The following is a 14,116-nucleotide window of genomic DNA, read 5'->3' on the forward strand; positions in this document are numbered from 1 at the left end:
CGAACAACTGAAAGAAAATTTGCAATTATACATTACAGACTTTTCTTCTGAGCTCATAAGTGATCATTTAAAAAATTAAACTACTTTAGCCTGTACTGTGGAATGAATTTACACATAGCTATAGTTCAATAACTTTTCCTGATACAATGATCAGTAAATACTTTAGAACAGTACTGATCATACCTCAGAAGATTTGGAGGCTTCAGTCAGAGAAGTACTCAAAAGTTTGGATGGATATCTTTTTAATTATCAAACCATTTCTAGGTTGCAAAACTGAATCTCTTGGCAGAAATGGGGAACTCAGAGAAATGGGTTCTGAGATAGCTCTGGGGAATGAAGGTGTGAAATAGCATGTCAGATACTACAACCCTGCATTGGAATGATATGCTTTTCTGAATAACAGAACAACCGAATCATAGGGTTGGACGGGACCTCAAAGGTCATCTAGTCCAATCTGCATGAATGCAGGATGCGCTATTTCTCAATCATCCCTGTGAAATGTTTGTCCAGCTTCTTCTTGAAAACCTCCGGTGAAAGTAATTCTACTTGTTCAACTGTCTATTGCTCTATTCCTGCTGTTCAAGGTAGGATGTTTTTTCTCACTTACATTTGCTTTGTTGTTAGGTGCTAGACCCCTATATAAAGATACATGATATTTTTTTAAGAGCAATAGTGGCAAATAATTCTCACCAGAATGGTGGCATAGCTAGGAGAGGGTGAGTGGGGCACCAGACCCTGGCGCTGATTTTGAGGAGGCACCAGAATGAAATCTGCCTGGGGAGTCCATGCCACAGCAGCAGCCGCCAAGTGCAGGGACACTACTTTGCAGCTACAGCAGAAGCAGCAGCATCTGGGGGGCTGGGTAGTGTGTGCTGCAATGGGAAGAACCGGCCATCTTGAGCATCCATGGCAGGTAAGACTGACTCCCAGCTTTCCAGCACAGTTTTGTCCAGGACCCAAAACTTGCTAGTTATGCCGCTACACCACAAAATAAAAGGGAACAGACTGACTTCTGCTGCAGAGGAAATTAGGGGCTGAGATAAAAGAGGTCTGTCCTTTAAAAGAAAAAAAAATCATTAAGAACAGCCATGACTGGGGAGAAAGTTGAATCTGGAGTTTATTTCTTTTTTGTTATTTGACTATATGTAATATGAACATATTAATGGTTGGAGTAGGCTGAAATTCTCTCTGCTTACAACAGTCTTCACCAAACTCTCTCTTATAACACAATTCAATGATTCTATGAACTTCAGGTTACAAAAATAAATAAATATATCACTAACTTTTTTTAATGTTAACTGGTAGCCAAAAGCAATTTCTAAGGACAACTTTGTACATACATATAAATTAACTTGTTTGTAATTGGCTGAGTATATAGTGATTGCTTTTTCTGAGCCAAAAAGCTCAGTCTAAGTGTCTCTATAGATTGTATATCTGTCATTCTACTGCACTGACTGAAAAGACTAATGTTATTAACCTTTTGATGTGACAAATAGAGTCAATAGTTTAGGAAAAATTATGGTACATTTTTTACCTTGGTTTTTTAAAAATATTTATCATTGACATAATTAGACTATCCTTTCTGAGAACACAAAAAAGCTGCAGTAAAGGGAACCATGTCCATATTATTTCTGTTGTGTGGCTAAGCAGATCACTTGAGGGCCCATCAATCCAGTACTTTTCTAAATCAATAGATTAATTTTAATTAAAAAAAATGTTCTTCCTCCATTCCCTATTTTTTAAACGGACAAAATTATTATTATAAAATATGAATCTGTGCTTCACTTTGCATAACTATCTCCCCATGTTTACATTCACTTCCATAATTAACAAACATGCTAGACTGAGAGAGCCTATCAAGGGAAACATCTTTTCTGGATATATGAGTCAATCCACCCTGACTTTGCTCTTCACATGTACTTGCACCTAAAAAGGTAATGATTAGATTTTATTGATGAGCAGAAGGCCCTACCCCATGCTATTATGGCTGCCTCTCAATTGCAGGAAGCTACTTCACAGCTCTATCCCCTAACAGTACTTCTGAGTTTTGTCAGGACAGCTGTGTCACAAGACAAAAAAAAACCACAACCAAAAACAGCAGCAGAAATCAGTTCCTGTGGGAAGAGAGCAGAAATCAGAAAGCTGGAAAAGGAGTAGTATAATCTTTTGAAGGATAATGTTTAAGTAAGACAGAGCTTTGGGAGCTGCTGGGGAGGTACGTATACATTCTGGTAAATATTATGGCATTTTCTTACCCTCAGTATGCATGCTTAGAGCCCCAGTGGATGTTTAGATATTTATCTCAAACCCAGTTTTTGTTTTTGTTTTTTTAATAAAAAAGGCCTGTTTAAAAAAGATACCATCTTCAGAAATTTATCTTTGAGAAATTTAACATTTAAATATTGAACAATATTGTAGAGACATCCAAAGCTAAAATCTGCTCCTCACTACAGTACAGTGACTGAACTTAACCAAAGCAGAGTTTTATCCTTAATACATATGGATTCACTCAAATATAAGGTTGTTTTCTCCCCACCCAATCAGAATGGGGGAAAAAAGCTCTTTTTCTCTACATTTGCAAATAATGAATTCTCATTAAATACACTGTCTGTAATTAAACTGATGCCAAAATCAACATATGCTCAGTAATGTGAACTATGACACTTGTTAAATGCAACCATCACTGACTGAGCTTAACTACAAAACACATAACACATATTAGGCAAACATACTGATAGAAACCTACCACAAGAACAGGTTAGTATAGATCATCTGAACAAAATATGTAGTAGTGCCCATTGCATTCAGTCCCGCTCAGTGCCAACCCTTTTCAAAGTCATGGCGAGCCACTACTCCTAATATATTTTGACTTCCTTTTTACTCCCACAGCTAAGCTGTGCCTCTCCCATTTCCAGTGATTTCTGTTTCTTCATCAAACTTAAATGTCTTGCAAACATCACAAAATGGAGGCTGTTTTAGCTCCAAACAGCTCACCCAGGATTCCTTTCTCACCCCATCTCTCAACCTGTTGCATACGATTAGTGTGGCCCTGCCCTCCATGAGGTAGAGCCACACTAGATTGCCCTGTGCCTCATCTTTGTATAAATTTTTGAAGGATCCCAGGTCTCACGATGAGAACACCCAATTCCTGCCATGAGAGGGGGGCTAATTAGTACATGGCTCCATTTGGTGGGGTATCTGGAACACACACACACACTGAGCAGTGCTGAGCTGTGGGGTCACCATGGCCTGAAACACTGTTGACTCTGCTGGGGCCCAGGCCAATAAACTATATGAGCCTCTTGGCTTTGAACTAATATCAAGCTTAGTTTGTACTCTATATAAATAGATGCAAAAGTACTGCTTAAAAGTGGGTTTATGGAGGATCTGTGCCAAAACATGCAGCAGTTTCAAAAATGGGAAAATGCATCCATTCTAGATGAGCTAGATCTATGGGTAGGTGTAATAATTTGACTATTTCAGGGTCAGTGTTGTCAAATTTACTCCTCACTTCCATGTACTCAAGGAGAGCAGAGTAGGCTAAGTATAGACAGTCAAAAAACCTGAGGTTGAATTGATTCACTATTCACCGATTAGTCTAAGCTACACAGATTGAACTGATAAGCAAGCAAACAGATATTTACTTTTGATTCCAGAAATGCAGTCACATGCCTGCAGTAGCTCAGGCCAGAAGCTGGGATTGTGCTAGAGCAGAGGTGGGCAAGTATTTTGGATGGAGGGCCACTTACTCAGTTTTGGCAAGCTGTTGAAAGCCGCATAGGTAGCCCAGCACATTGACAGGTGCCCTGCCCCCTGGTTGCCATCGTGTGACTGGAAGTCCTGTCCTGTAATCCCTGACCTTTACCACCAGCAGTCCCTCCCCTTGCCTCTGGAAGTATTCCTTTTAGCAAGCAGTTTTCCCATCTTGGAACCAGAAAAATACCAAATTATATTCTAAAAAGCAAACATCTAGAACATTCATTAATTTGAATTAAAAAAATATTTTTGTCCTGATTTACATGTGTTTGTGTAGTGTACATAGAGGTGATTGTATATAATAGCTTAAAATGAAGTCTTACTCTTGTATATTGTGAGGGGGTGGGTGTAGGTTTGTGGGAGGCTGCGGGTGTGTCGGTATGTGGTGTGGGTGTGTCTGTGAGGGGTGGGTAGGTATGGGGATGTGAGTGTGGGCTGAGGGAACATATGGGTGTGGGTGTGGATATGTGGGGTGTGTGTGGGTATGGGGTTTGTGGGGGAATGTGTATATGGGAGGGTGGCTGGAGTGTGTGAGGGAGTGTGGGGGTCTGCATGTATGGTAATGTGAGGGGGTGTGTGAGTGCATGTGTATGGTTGTGTGTGCATGTAGGACTTGTGCTATGAACATGCACACACAGTCCCTCCCTACACACACACACAGACACACACACAGAGCCCCTCCCTATACACACACACACCCCTAGGGTACTGGCATGGCTCCGTGCTCCTGTGGTCAGGTGATGCAGCCAGAAGCCATGTGGTGCTGGAGCAGTGCAGAGGCAGGAAGGCAGGGAAATGGCTGGGGGTCGGGCAGGGATGGGCTGCTGTGTCTTACTGAGGGCTCCCCCTGGGCCCTATTACCCCTGGCTCCTGTCATCTTTGACAGGCAGCCAGGAGCAGATAAATATTTTCTAAATTTTTTAGGTGCCATGTGGGCTGGATAGAGTGGCCTGGTGGGCCAGATTAGGCCTGCTGACCATATTTTGCCCACCTCTGGCTAAAGCATGCCTTCCTGCTCAGATGGAGCAGACAGCTTGGGCCAAGGCAAAAATAACTGCACATAATTGCATTCAATATAAGCCCACTTTCATATAAGGGTTTGTGCAAACTCAAGTTAACTAGCTACAGAGATGTCAAGAATGAAGAAGCCGAGTTGTTGAATCATACCAGCACTCAATCCAAATGAAACATTTTATCTGATATATTTCCTGTATCACAATTTCCAAAACCACATTCTATTATTATTAGTCGTAATGCCAATGGTAGTCATAGTTTCATAGTTTGTAGGGTTGGAAGGGACCTGAGCAGATCATCAAGTCCAACCCCCTGCCAGGGCAGGAAAGAGCACTGGGCTCAAACGACCTCAGCAAGGTGTTCATTTAGCCTCCTCTTAAAGACCCCAGGGTAGGAGCCAGCACCACTTCTCTTGGAAGTTGGTTCCAGATCCTAGCTGCCCTGACAGTGAAGTAGTGCCTCCTGATATCTAGTCTAAATCTACCCTCTGCCAGCTTGTGACCATTATTTCTTGTCACTCCTGGTAGTGCTCGAGGGAACAGGGACTCCCCCAGTGCCTCCTGGTCCCCTCTGACTAGTTTGTAAACAGCCACTAGATCCCTCCTCAGCCTTCTCTTGTGGAGGTTGAAGAGGTTCAAGTCCCTTAGCCTCTCCTCGTAGGGCCTGCCCTGCTGCCCCTGATTACGCGAGTAGTCCTCCTCTGGACCCTCTCCATGTTGTCTACATCCCTCCTGAAGTGTGGTGCCCAGAACTGGATGCAGTACTCCAACTGCGGCCTGACCAGTGTTGCATAGAGGGGGAGGATCACCTCCTTGGACCTGCTCGAGATGCATCTGTGCATGCATGACATGCATGACAAGGTGTGGTTGGCCTTCCTGACCGCGTCCCCACACTGTCGGCCCATATTCATTTTGGCATCAATAATGACTCTGAGATCCTGTTCTGCCTCTGCACTGACAAGAAGGGAGTTCCCCAGCCTGTAGGTATGCTGCTGGTTCTTCCTCCCCAGGTGCAGCACCTTGCACTTGTCAGTGTTGAAACCCATCCTGTTCTCATCCGCCCACCCCTGTAACCTGTCTAGGTCCGATTGCAGCCTATTCCTCCCTTCTAGTGTGCCCACTTCCCCCCCACATCTTACTGTCATCTGCAAATTTGAACAGGGTGCTTTTTACCCCCTCGTCCAAGTCGCTGATGATGTTGAACAATGCAGGCCCGAGGACCGAGCCCTGCGGAACCCCACTGCCCACATCCCTCCAGGTCGAAAATGACCTGTCCACCACCACTCTCTGGGTGCAACCCTCCAGCCAGTTAGTGACACATTTGACTGTGTAGGTGTCGACACCACAATCCCCTAGTTTTTTAATGAGAATGGGGTGAGAGACAGTGTCGAAGGCCTTCCTGAAGTCCAGAAAGACTACGTCCACTGCTACCCCTGTATCGAAGGATTTTGTGACCTGGTCATAGAAGGCCACCAGGTTGGTCTGACAGGACCTGCCTCTAATGAACCTGTGTTGGTTGCCCCTAAGCATAATCTCCCCTGCTGGCCCTCATGGACATGAGCCAGGATAACTCTCTCAAAAAGCTTACCCAGGACTGAGGTAAGACTAACTCGTCTATAGTTTCCTGGGTCCTCCTTCCTCCCTTTTTTGAAAATGGGAACCACATTGGCCCTTTTCCAGTCCTCTGGCACCACACTAGAGCACCATGAGTGCTCGTAAAGCTGTGCCAGGGGTCCCGCAATGACCTCTGCTAATTCCCTCAGCACTCTGGGGTGGAGGTCGTCAGGACCAGCTGATTTAAATATGTCCAGTCCCTCCAGAAGTTCCTCGACTAGATCCTCACTGACCCTAGATCTGGGTGCGCCTCCCCTGGGGCCTACGGAGGGACCGGTGGGGGGGGGGACCCGGTCCCTGCTCAGGAAAATGGAGGCAAAGAAATTGTTAAATAGGTTAGCTTTGTCATCTGGTGTGACGACAAGATTTCCTAGCGTGTCTTGCAGAGGCCCCACAGAAGTCAGGGAAACTGAATTCAAGGCACCTCCATGAAAATTTGAAAATGGTATAAAAATACGTGATTCAGTTGAAACTTTATTTCATAAATTTAAAGAATACCCTACCTTTTCCCACACCCATGTGGAGAATGCATGGTGTCATGATCTATAGGAAAGAACAAGAACATCTGCCCTTCAACCAGCAATCTCAATGAGGCAATACATCACGGTAACACAGTGGTGCTCACCCTTTTTCCCTGTCAGGCTAGATAGGAAGTGCTTGGTCTGTCCATGGGCCAGTGCAGCCAGCGGTCTTAATTCGGTGTCCCAGGTGGGCATGGCAGGCCCCATTTGCCTATGCAAAGAAAAGGGGCTTGAACTAATTCCACAGGTGGGGGTGGGGGAAGAGACGTGGCCCAGCCTCGATTTAACCAATGGGAGAGAGGGCCCTGATCCAGCCACAGGGGAAGAGGGGGCATGGTCCAGTTCCAACCTGCCACATGGGACTTGGGGTTTGGTAATTTGATAGGTGGGAGGGTGGCAGTATTAACTGCTCCTCTGCCCCAAAATGCCACTGCTTCCCTGCCCCAAATTTCCTGATCTGTGGGGAGCTCTGCAGGCCAGACAAGATGGCCCTTTGGGCTGCATTTGGCCTGGGGGCTGAAGATGGAGCACCCCTGCAGAAACTGAATACACCCTGTAAGTTATTGTTTATCTGTTATGTTTGTTGGTATAGTGAAAAGTATATACATTGCTAACCTTTCTTCGAATATTGTTTTTTTTCTGCACCTTTGTTGCAAAATTTACTAAAATTAGCCTTGTAATTTAAGGATGACATTCAAGCATATTTAATGTATTTGCCTTGCACTGTAAGCTTTATGAATAAAAAATGGAAGTTAAAATTATTGTACTGGAGACCAAATAAAGGGCATACATGCAGAGTCAATGCAATCCAAGCGTCTATTTCCAGTTAACAGCCTTGAAGTTTAAAAGCAGACACTAATAAGTTGGATTCAGATAGTTTTTCTTTCAGACTTGCTGTATCTACGAGTAGGGAATTCAGCCTTAAAAGTTACTGTTCTATCAAATTTCATGTGTGCATTCAATCAAAGGGCCATATCCAGATGAGTGTGGCCATGCAATATGTGGTGCCACAGACCCCTCTGTGGCGCCGTATACCACACATTCTGGTATTTCCTGCTCTGCTACCTTGCAGCATGGGGGAAGGGGGAGAAGGGAGGAGGGTTGTGCTGGCCCATCCAGGGTAACCTGCCATGCACCTGAGGGCACATGGCATGGCCATTCCCCAGGGACAACTAGCAGCAGCACAAGGTGTCCCAAATGGGAAACAAAACATCCACGCTTGTCTGGACGTGGCCAAGGGGTGAAATCCTAGCTTCTCCAAAATCAATGACAAAATCCTCATTGATTTTAATGGGGTTAGGAATTTCCTTGATGGGACTTCACTAGAAGCTGGATTGGGCTCCTAGATACCAATGTGACAGGCAGCATGCAAATATCTGATTCAGAGAGGCTTTGATTGCTCACTTGCAATGTGAAATTTATACTGCAAATAATCTACTGTTAGGATAATGAAGACAGTGGGTGGTTTAGTAAATAATAATTCAAAGATTTTCTAATGCTCAGGTAATATAGCCCTAAAGTTTCACATGCCTCCTTCTGGAAGACTCCCTTTTACTCTCTAACTGTATAAACTATCCATAAATTCCTGCATATTACAACTACTTTAAAAATACATATATTTTGCACTGTGAACAGAGGAGGAATGATCTACCTACCTACCTAATCTCTTACACTTTCACATTATTACAACTCTTTTCCTCCCATACTCCCTTCTTCCTTTGTTTAGTGTTATCCTTTGCTGTGCTACGTCTAATTACAACTATCAACTCTTCAGACTAGGAGCCTGTCATTTTATCTGTCATGTAGATTTATGCCATGCACATCTATGGTGTTGTACAGATGATAAAGAATGATCTCCTGAACTGGATGTTGTATAGCAGAAGTCTCACACATCATGTTGCCTCAAATCATAATCTGCCCCCAGGTGTTCATTATTGTCAACAGTCATTCATCTGGGTATGACCTAGATAAGCTTTGTGGAAGGACATGTTTTATATGTCTAAAAATAAATCCATAGATCATTCTATTTTCAGTTTTGTGTAACTGAAAAATAATCTATACAAAAAACTGTTTACCAATATTCTTTAACAATTCTAATTATTGAACTGTATGTATTTACAACTGCATCTTTATTTTAATGGACTAGGATCTAATACATAACATTTGATTAAATGTTAATCTAATAAAACCTGAAAAAGGTTCTCATCTAAAATGCTCTTGAAGAAATATCAGATGGTTTCTCGACCTGTACAGGGAAAGAATGAGTAAGTGCTAAAAGTGGCTTCACATCCTTGCTATATATAGAAATCCTATTACAATTACCCTTAACTGTCCTTTGCCTTCCTGTAGTATTTTCCTCTCTGTGTCCTCCATATCGCCATTGGTAAATAATATGTTACGCTCTGTCTATGCATTCAAAGAGCAGAAAAAATCCTCAACCCACCCTAATTTCCAACAAACACAAATGTCATCCACATTCATGAAATCCTTTATTAAATAGTTCTTGTGTGTGGCAGGGATTTTTATACCAAACCTATTTTTATTTGTTGTCAAGTGCACTATTTTGTTGAGACACAGTGTATTTCATTATCAGAGCTTGAATGAGGAATGTACAATCTTCAGAAAAGGGTCAGCCACCATGAAAGCACTCAGAAAGCAAATCTCTAAAGAATTCATGGTCTGCCAAAGGTATAAAGGTTTATATTAGTGATGGCATGAATGATTGCATACTCCATGGACAGTTAATCATTATAATAACTATCAATCCATCTAATCACATTTTTAACTGTTCTTTAAAAGCCTTCTTTGTTGCCAAAATTCTTTTTTCCTGACGGAGAGTGGACAGCATGGTCCTTTTCTCCTGAAGATTAATGATATTTTAACTGCTCATGCCTTAGTAAGGCTCATTAAAAGAAATAGTCTCTAATCATCCACAACACTGCCAGTTGCTGCATATTCTAATCATATAATTTTATGGAAAAAGGATCAGAGATTAACTGAGTCAATTAGCAGCTAGATTTGCAGACAGTTTGGAGCACTGAAATTCCTCACTTACTGTATTGATTTGAGTGCAATATGGTATCTAAAATTCTCCACACTTCTCAGACTGGCAGCCTTCCAGCCACTGTCTTAATAGGTGAAGGGAAAATCATGTGACCCTTGCCAATAAATTACTTTTCTAGCAATATTTTGTTCTCTTTTTAGCCTCCTTCTGATCATTCTACTCGCATATTTTAGGAATGTATTTAATACAATTTTGAACAACATAGGCTTCTAAAATTCATGTGTAACCAATCTTCATAGTTTCATAGTAGCTAGGGTCAGGAGGGACCTGAACAGATCATCTAGCCTGACCCCCTGCCACAGGTAGGAATGAGTGCTGGGTTCACAAGACCCCAGACAGGTGATCATCCAACCTCCTCTTGAATTTGCCCAAGGTAGGGGTGAGAATCACTTCCTTGGGAAGTTGGTTCCAGATTTTGGCCACCCTAACTGTAAAATATTGCCTTCTGATCTCTAACCTAAACCTATTCTCCATCAGCTTATTACCATTGTTCCTTGTCCACTGTCCCCAGGGGGTGCTGGGGAGAAAAGGGCTCTAGACTTATTTGCTGTTGATCTCCCCTGATGAGTTTGTAGGCAGCCACCAGGTCCCCCCTCAGCCTCCTCTTGCTGAGGCTGAATAGGTTCAGGTTCAGATCTTATTCTTAACATGGCATGACATTATTTTTCTAGGTGACAATGAGCCAAATTTTGCACTGATTGGCATGCTGTGCAGTTCTGGTGACTTCCATGTAATTCCATGTGATATAGGTTAAGAGTGAATTTGATCCACTTGAAGAAGCAGGATGTTCCCTTTCCAAAAGAGAGTAAGTGAATTGGACCTTCCTGTTGTAAGATTATTTAAATGGGTGGCATTAAAGCAGATAATAAGTTTGTCCAGTAGGTTTATCGTAGGCTTTTGTCTTGGCAACTAGTATCATTGACAGAGTATCATACTAGGACTATATTTTTGCAAGTCTGTGCTCTTCTGTTACACAATTTAATCAGGAGGGCAAATGGTCAAACGCCAGACTTTGTGCATCTGCTTTCCTATTTAAGTCAAATTAGATAATTAGCGTATGACAATTGACTACAAGTAGTAACAAGCATTATCTGACCACATGGTTTTGGATAGCCAAAGCTGTGTATATGTAAATAGAGACTGGGCAAGACCCTTTTTGGGGGCCTCACTGTCTAAAGTGAACATGATCTAACATGACTTATGAACAAGTTACTACAACGTAAAATGGGGTACTTCCCTGCATCAGCTGCTCCTCTGCCTATATGTACAGCATTTAGTTTCATTTGGTTTATATGAAACTAAAACAGTAGTTAAGCATCAGTGAAAGAAAAGTATTTAATGCATGTTAGCTTCCACTTACTGCAAAGTCATTTTTTTTCTTTCTGACCACAATTTCAACATTTCAGCTGCACTCCAGAGCAGTGGTGGAACAAGGGGGGCAGGGAGGAGGCCATGGTCCCTAGGTGCTGGGCTGGGGGAGGGGTGCTGGCTGGACCCTTCAGAGTCCCTCTATCTATACCGGCTATCTATATTGGTATAGCTGAAAGGGTCTTCTCCAGCTCTCAGTGACCATCTGCTGCACCACTGACTTTCTTATGTTGTTATGCCCAACACTCACTCTCCCTCTCTGGAAACTTGCTGCTGCTCCACCGGCTGCAGACAAAAATGAAGTTCAGTCTTTTGACTGATTAGTTTAGTAAGGTTCCTTGGCAGTCAAATTAAAGACCAGAGCTAAATGTTGGAAAGAAAAAGAATGCAAATAAAATAAGATTATGGAAGTGGCTTCATTAGTATGTTTCTTCTTCACTTCCAAAGTAGGCTCTGGGCTGGCTATACATATAAGAGTATCACTCTTGCATGTTATTCAGTAGAGGTGGTGGGAAATGTCCTATTGTCAGAAATCACATATAACATTTGCTTAGGGGGTACAACAGATTCACAATGACTTTGCATAATCAGATTTGCTTTTTTAGCTAAATCGTAGTATTATGTTAGTTTAAAACAAATATCTGAAACCTTATTCTAGTCCCAGCACTTCTTTGTCCCCATAATCATTTTATTTGGCATGACCTGTTGTTGTCCATTAATAACATTTCTTACTTGCTAGATAATGTTATATGTTAGCTTCTTCCATTTCAGAAGTGAGGTACAAAAACACAGTGCCTTTTCCTTTTAGAGGGGCATTTGCAACAGCCTCTCTTTTTCAGCTTTCTTGTTAGCTATTCCCTTTACTTCATTTTATGGGTTAGGAAAATAGAGAAGAGGGGAAGTTCTCTGTGTTGCATGACCCAACCTTTTCTAATATATCAAATTTTAGTTCTTCCTTAACAATCAACATTGCAGTGGCACCTAAAAATAATCAGTTTAGAAAGCCTAAGATCCAAAGGGAGATCTCTTTCAGCTTAAGTTTGAACAAGCTGTCTGAAAAATTGATTTCACAGGAAGTACAGCAAAGAGAAAGCTTCTCAAACAATAGTGCACAACATGAAGGAGCTAATCATCTTACTGTTTGTATACTCATATGTCCAGGACAGATTTATCAGTACACAAACAACACAATTAAAAATTAGCTTCTTTAGCAACAACTCACTAATTTACATAAGATAAAGGGTTTCCGATAAGTTAAATTATTAGGCTCTATTTTGTACTTTGAGGGTAATAATAAACATTCAATGTCAAATCTTAAATATGAAGAGAATATGTGCTCAGTAGAGAAAATCAAATATCTGGATGCTGTAACAACATTTTCTACTTTTAGTATGCCCTTTACACTTTTAACAGAGCAGTTCTACAGAAGCTTCAATCTTTGTGAGTCTAAGAGGTTTATAGCTGCCTCTTGAAATGAAGTGGCTATGATTGGTCGTTTATCTTTCAGTTAAATCTTTCATTATTGTGCTTCTTCAGTAAGAAGGATCCAGTTCAGTATACCACCTTAAGAAATGTTTAAGTGTAACATACATGCTTGAGTCTTATTGAAGTTGATGGGGTTTGAACATTTCTCTAAAGCAAAGCATTTGTGTAATAGGAGTAGATAGCTGAAATGGAGTCTGAATGACTCCATTCAGTTAATGTAGAACAACACTTATACTAATGAACTCATAAAGACAGGTGATTTATTCTTTCGATGAACAGCACTATTTTCCTAATTCTTACATTTACAGAATCTGATAGTTAATAGATATTAAATAAATTTATGTGCAATATAGATCTATAACCAAATTCTATATTTCTAATCCGCTGTTTAATTTCATTCCATGCTGCTTTCTTTTGATCACTTATAAGTTCACAAAATAAATTAGATGAATTAAAGGGTGACCTCTTTCATACATGTTTATATTTTAAAATAAATGTGTTTTAATTCTTAAATTTTTCTTTTAGTAAATTATATACCTTGTAGGCCACTTGACGCAATATTGGTGAGTGTACACCGCCTAATTTGCATCCATTGACCTTGGAGCAGCCATGGTTCAACAAAGTCCTGGAAGGCACTGAGACACAAAAATGGGCAGAGAGGCCCACTGAACTGCCCATGGCAGGAGGAAACAATCAACTGCCTTCTCTGGAACTGCTTATGTGCCAAGGAAATGTGGAGGAAAGTAATTGTACTCATCGTGGTGACAGGGGTCAAGACTCTTGTCGGGGCCGAGGGGCTGTGGCCAGCAGCCCAGGCACGTGGGCCGGGGAAAAGGGTCGGCACGGCGAACTAGAATTAGGCACGGACGCGTAGAGGTTGATTAAAGATTATTTTACTTACACCGTAGGTGGTCGCAGTGCAGGCAGGAAAACTTTCTTGAGTTGCAGTTACAAAAAAACCCACACATGTGGAGTTTGCTAGGCTCCACCGAAGACACACGAGCGGAGTTTGTTAGGCTCCGCTAAACAAACACGAACAGAGCTCTGGATACTACTCACGGAGTTTGCTAGGCTCCGTGGACCGTCCGAAATGAGAGTCCGAAACGTGACTCTTCACGAGTGCGCAGGGTGGGGTACGTCGAGGGATCGTGCGGCAATGGGGAGAGGCTAGAGGTTGATCAGGCCCCTGTATCCTCTTTTAAGGCACACGCAGAGTTTGTCAGGCTCCAAGGCACGCTTAGAGTTCTTCACAAGATGGATGTGAAGTTCTCCTCCTCCAACTTGGGCAGAAACTG

At 42.1% G+C, this 14,116-nt stretch overlaps 1 protein-coding gene across 3 annotated transcripts in view; it reads right to left on the bottom strand.

The window, feature by feature from the left end:
• KCNB2 (potassium voltage-gated channel subfamily B member 2) overlaps positions 1-14,116 on the bottom strand; it is a 356,221-nt gene that overhangs the window by 57,505 nt on the left and 284,600 nt on the right. The gene's annotated exons all lie outside the window — the stretch shown is intronic.

This window comes from Alligator mississippiensis, chromosome 3 (assembly GCF_030867095.1).
Source record: "Alligator mississippiensis isolate rAllMis1 chromosome 3, rAllMis1, whole genome shotgun sequence".
In the NCBI taxonomy this organism is placed as follows: domain Eukaryota; kingdom Metazoa; phylum Chordata; order Crocodylia; family Alligatoridae; genus Alligator; species Alligator mississippiensis.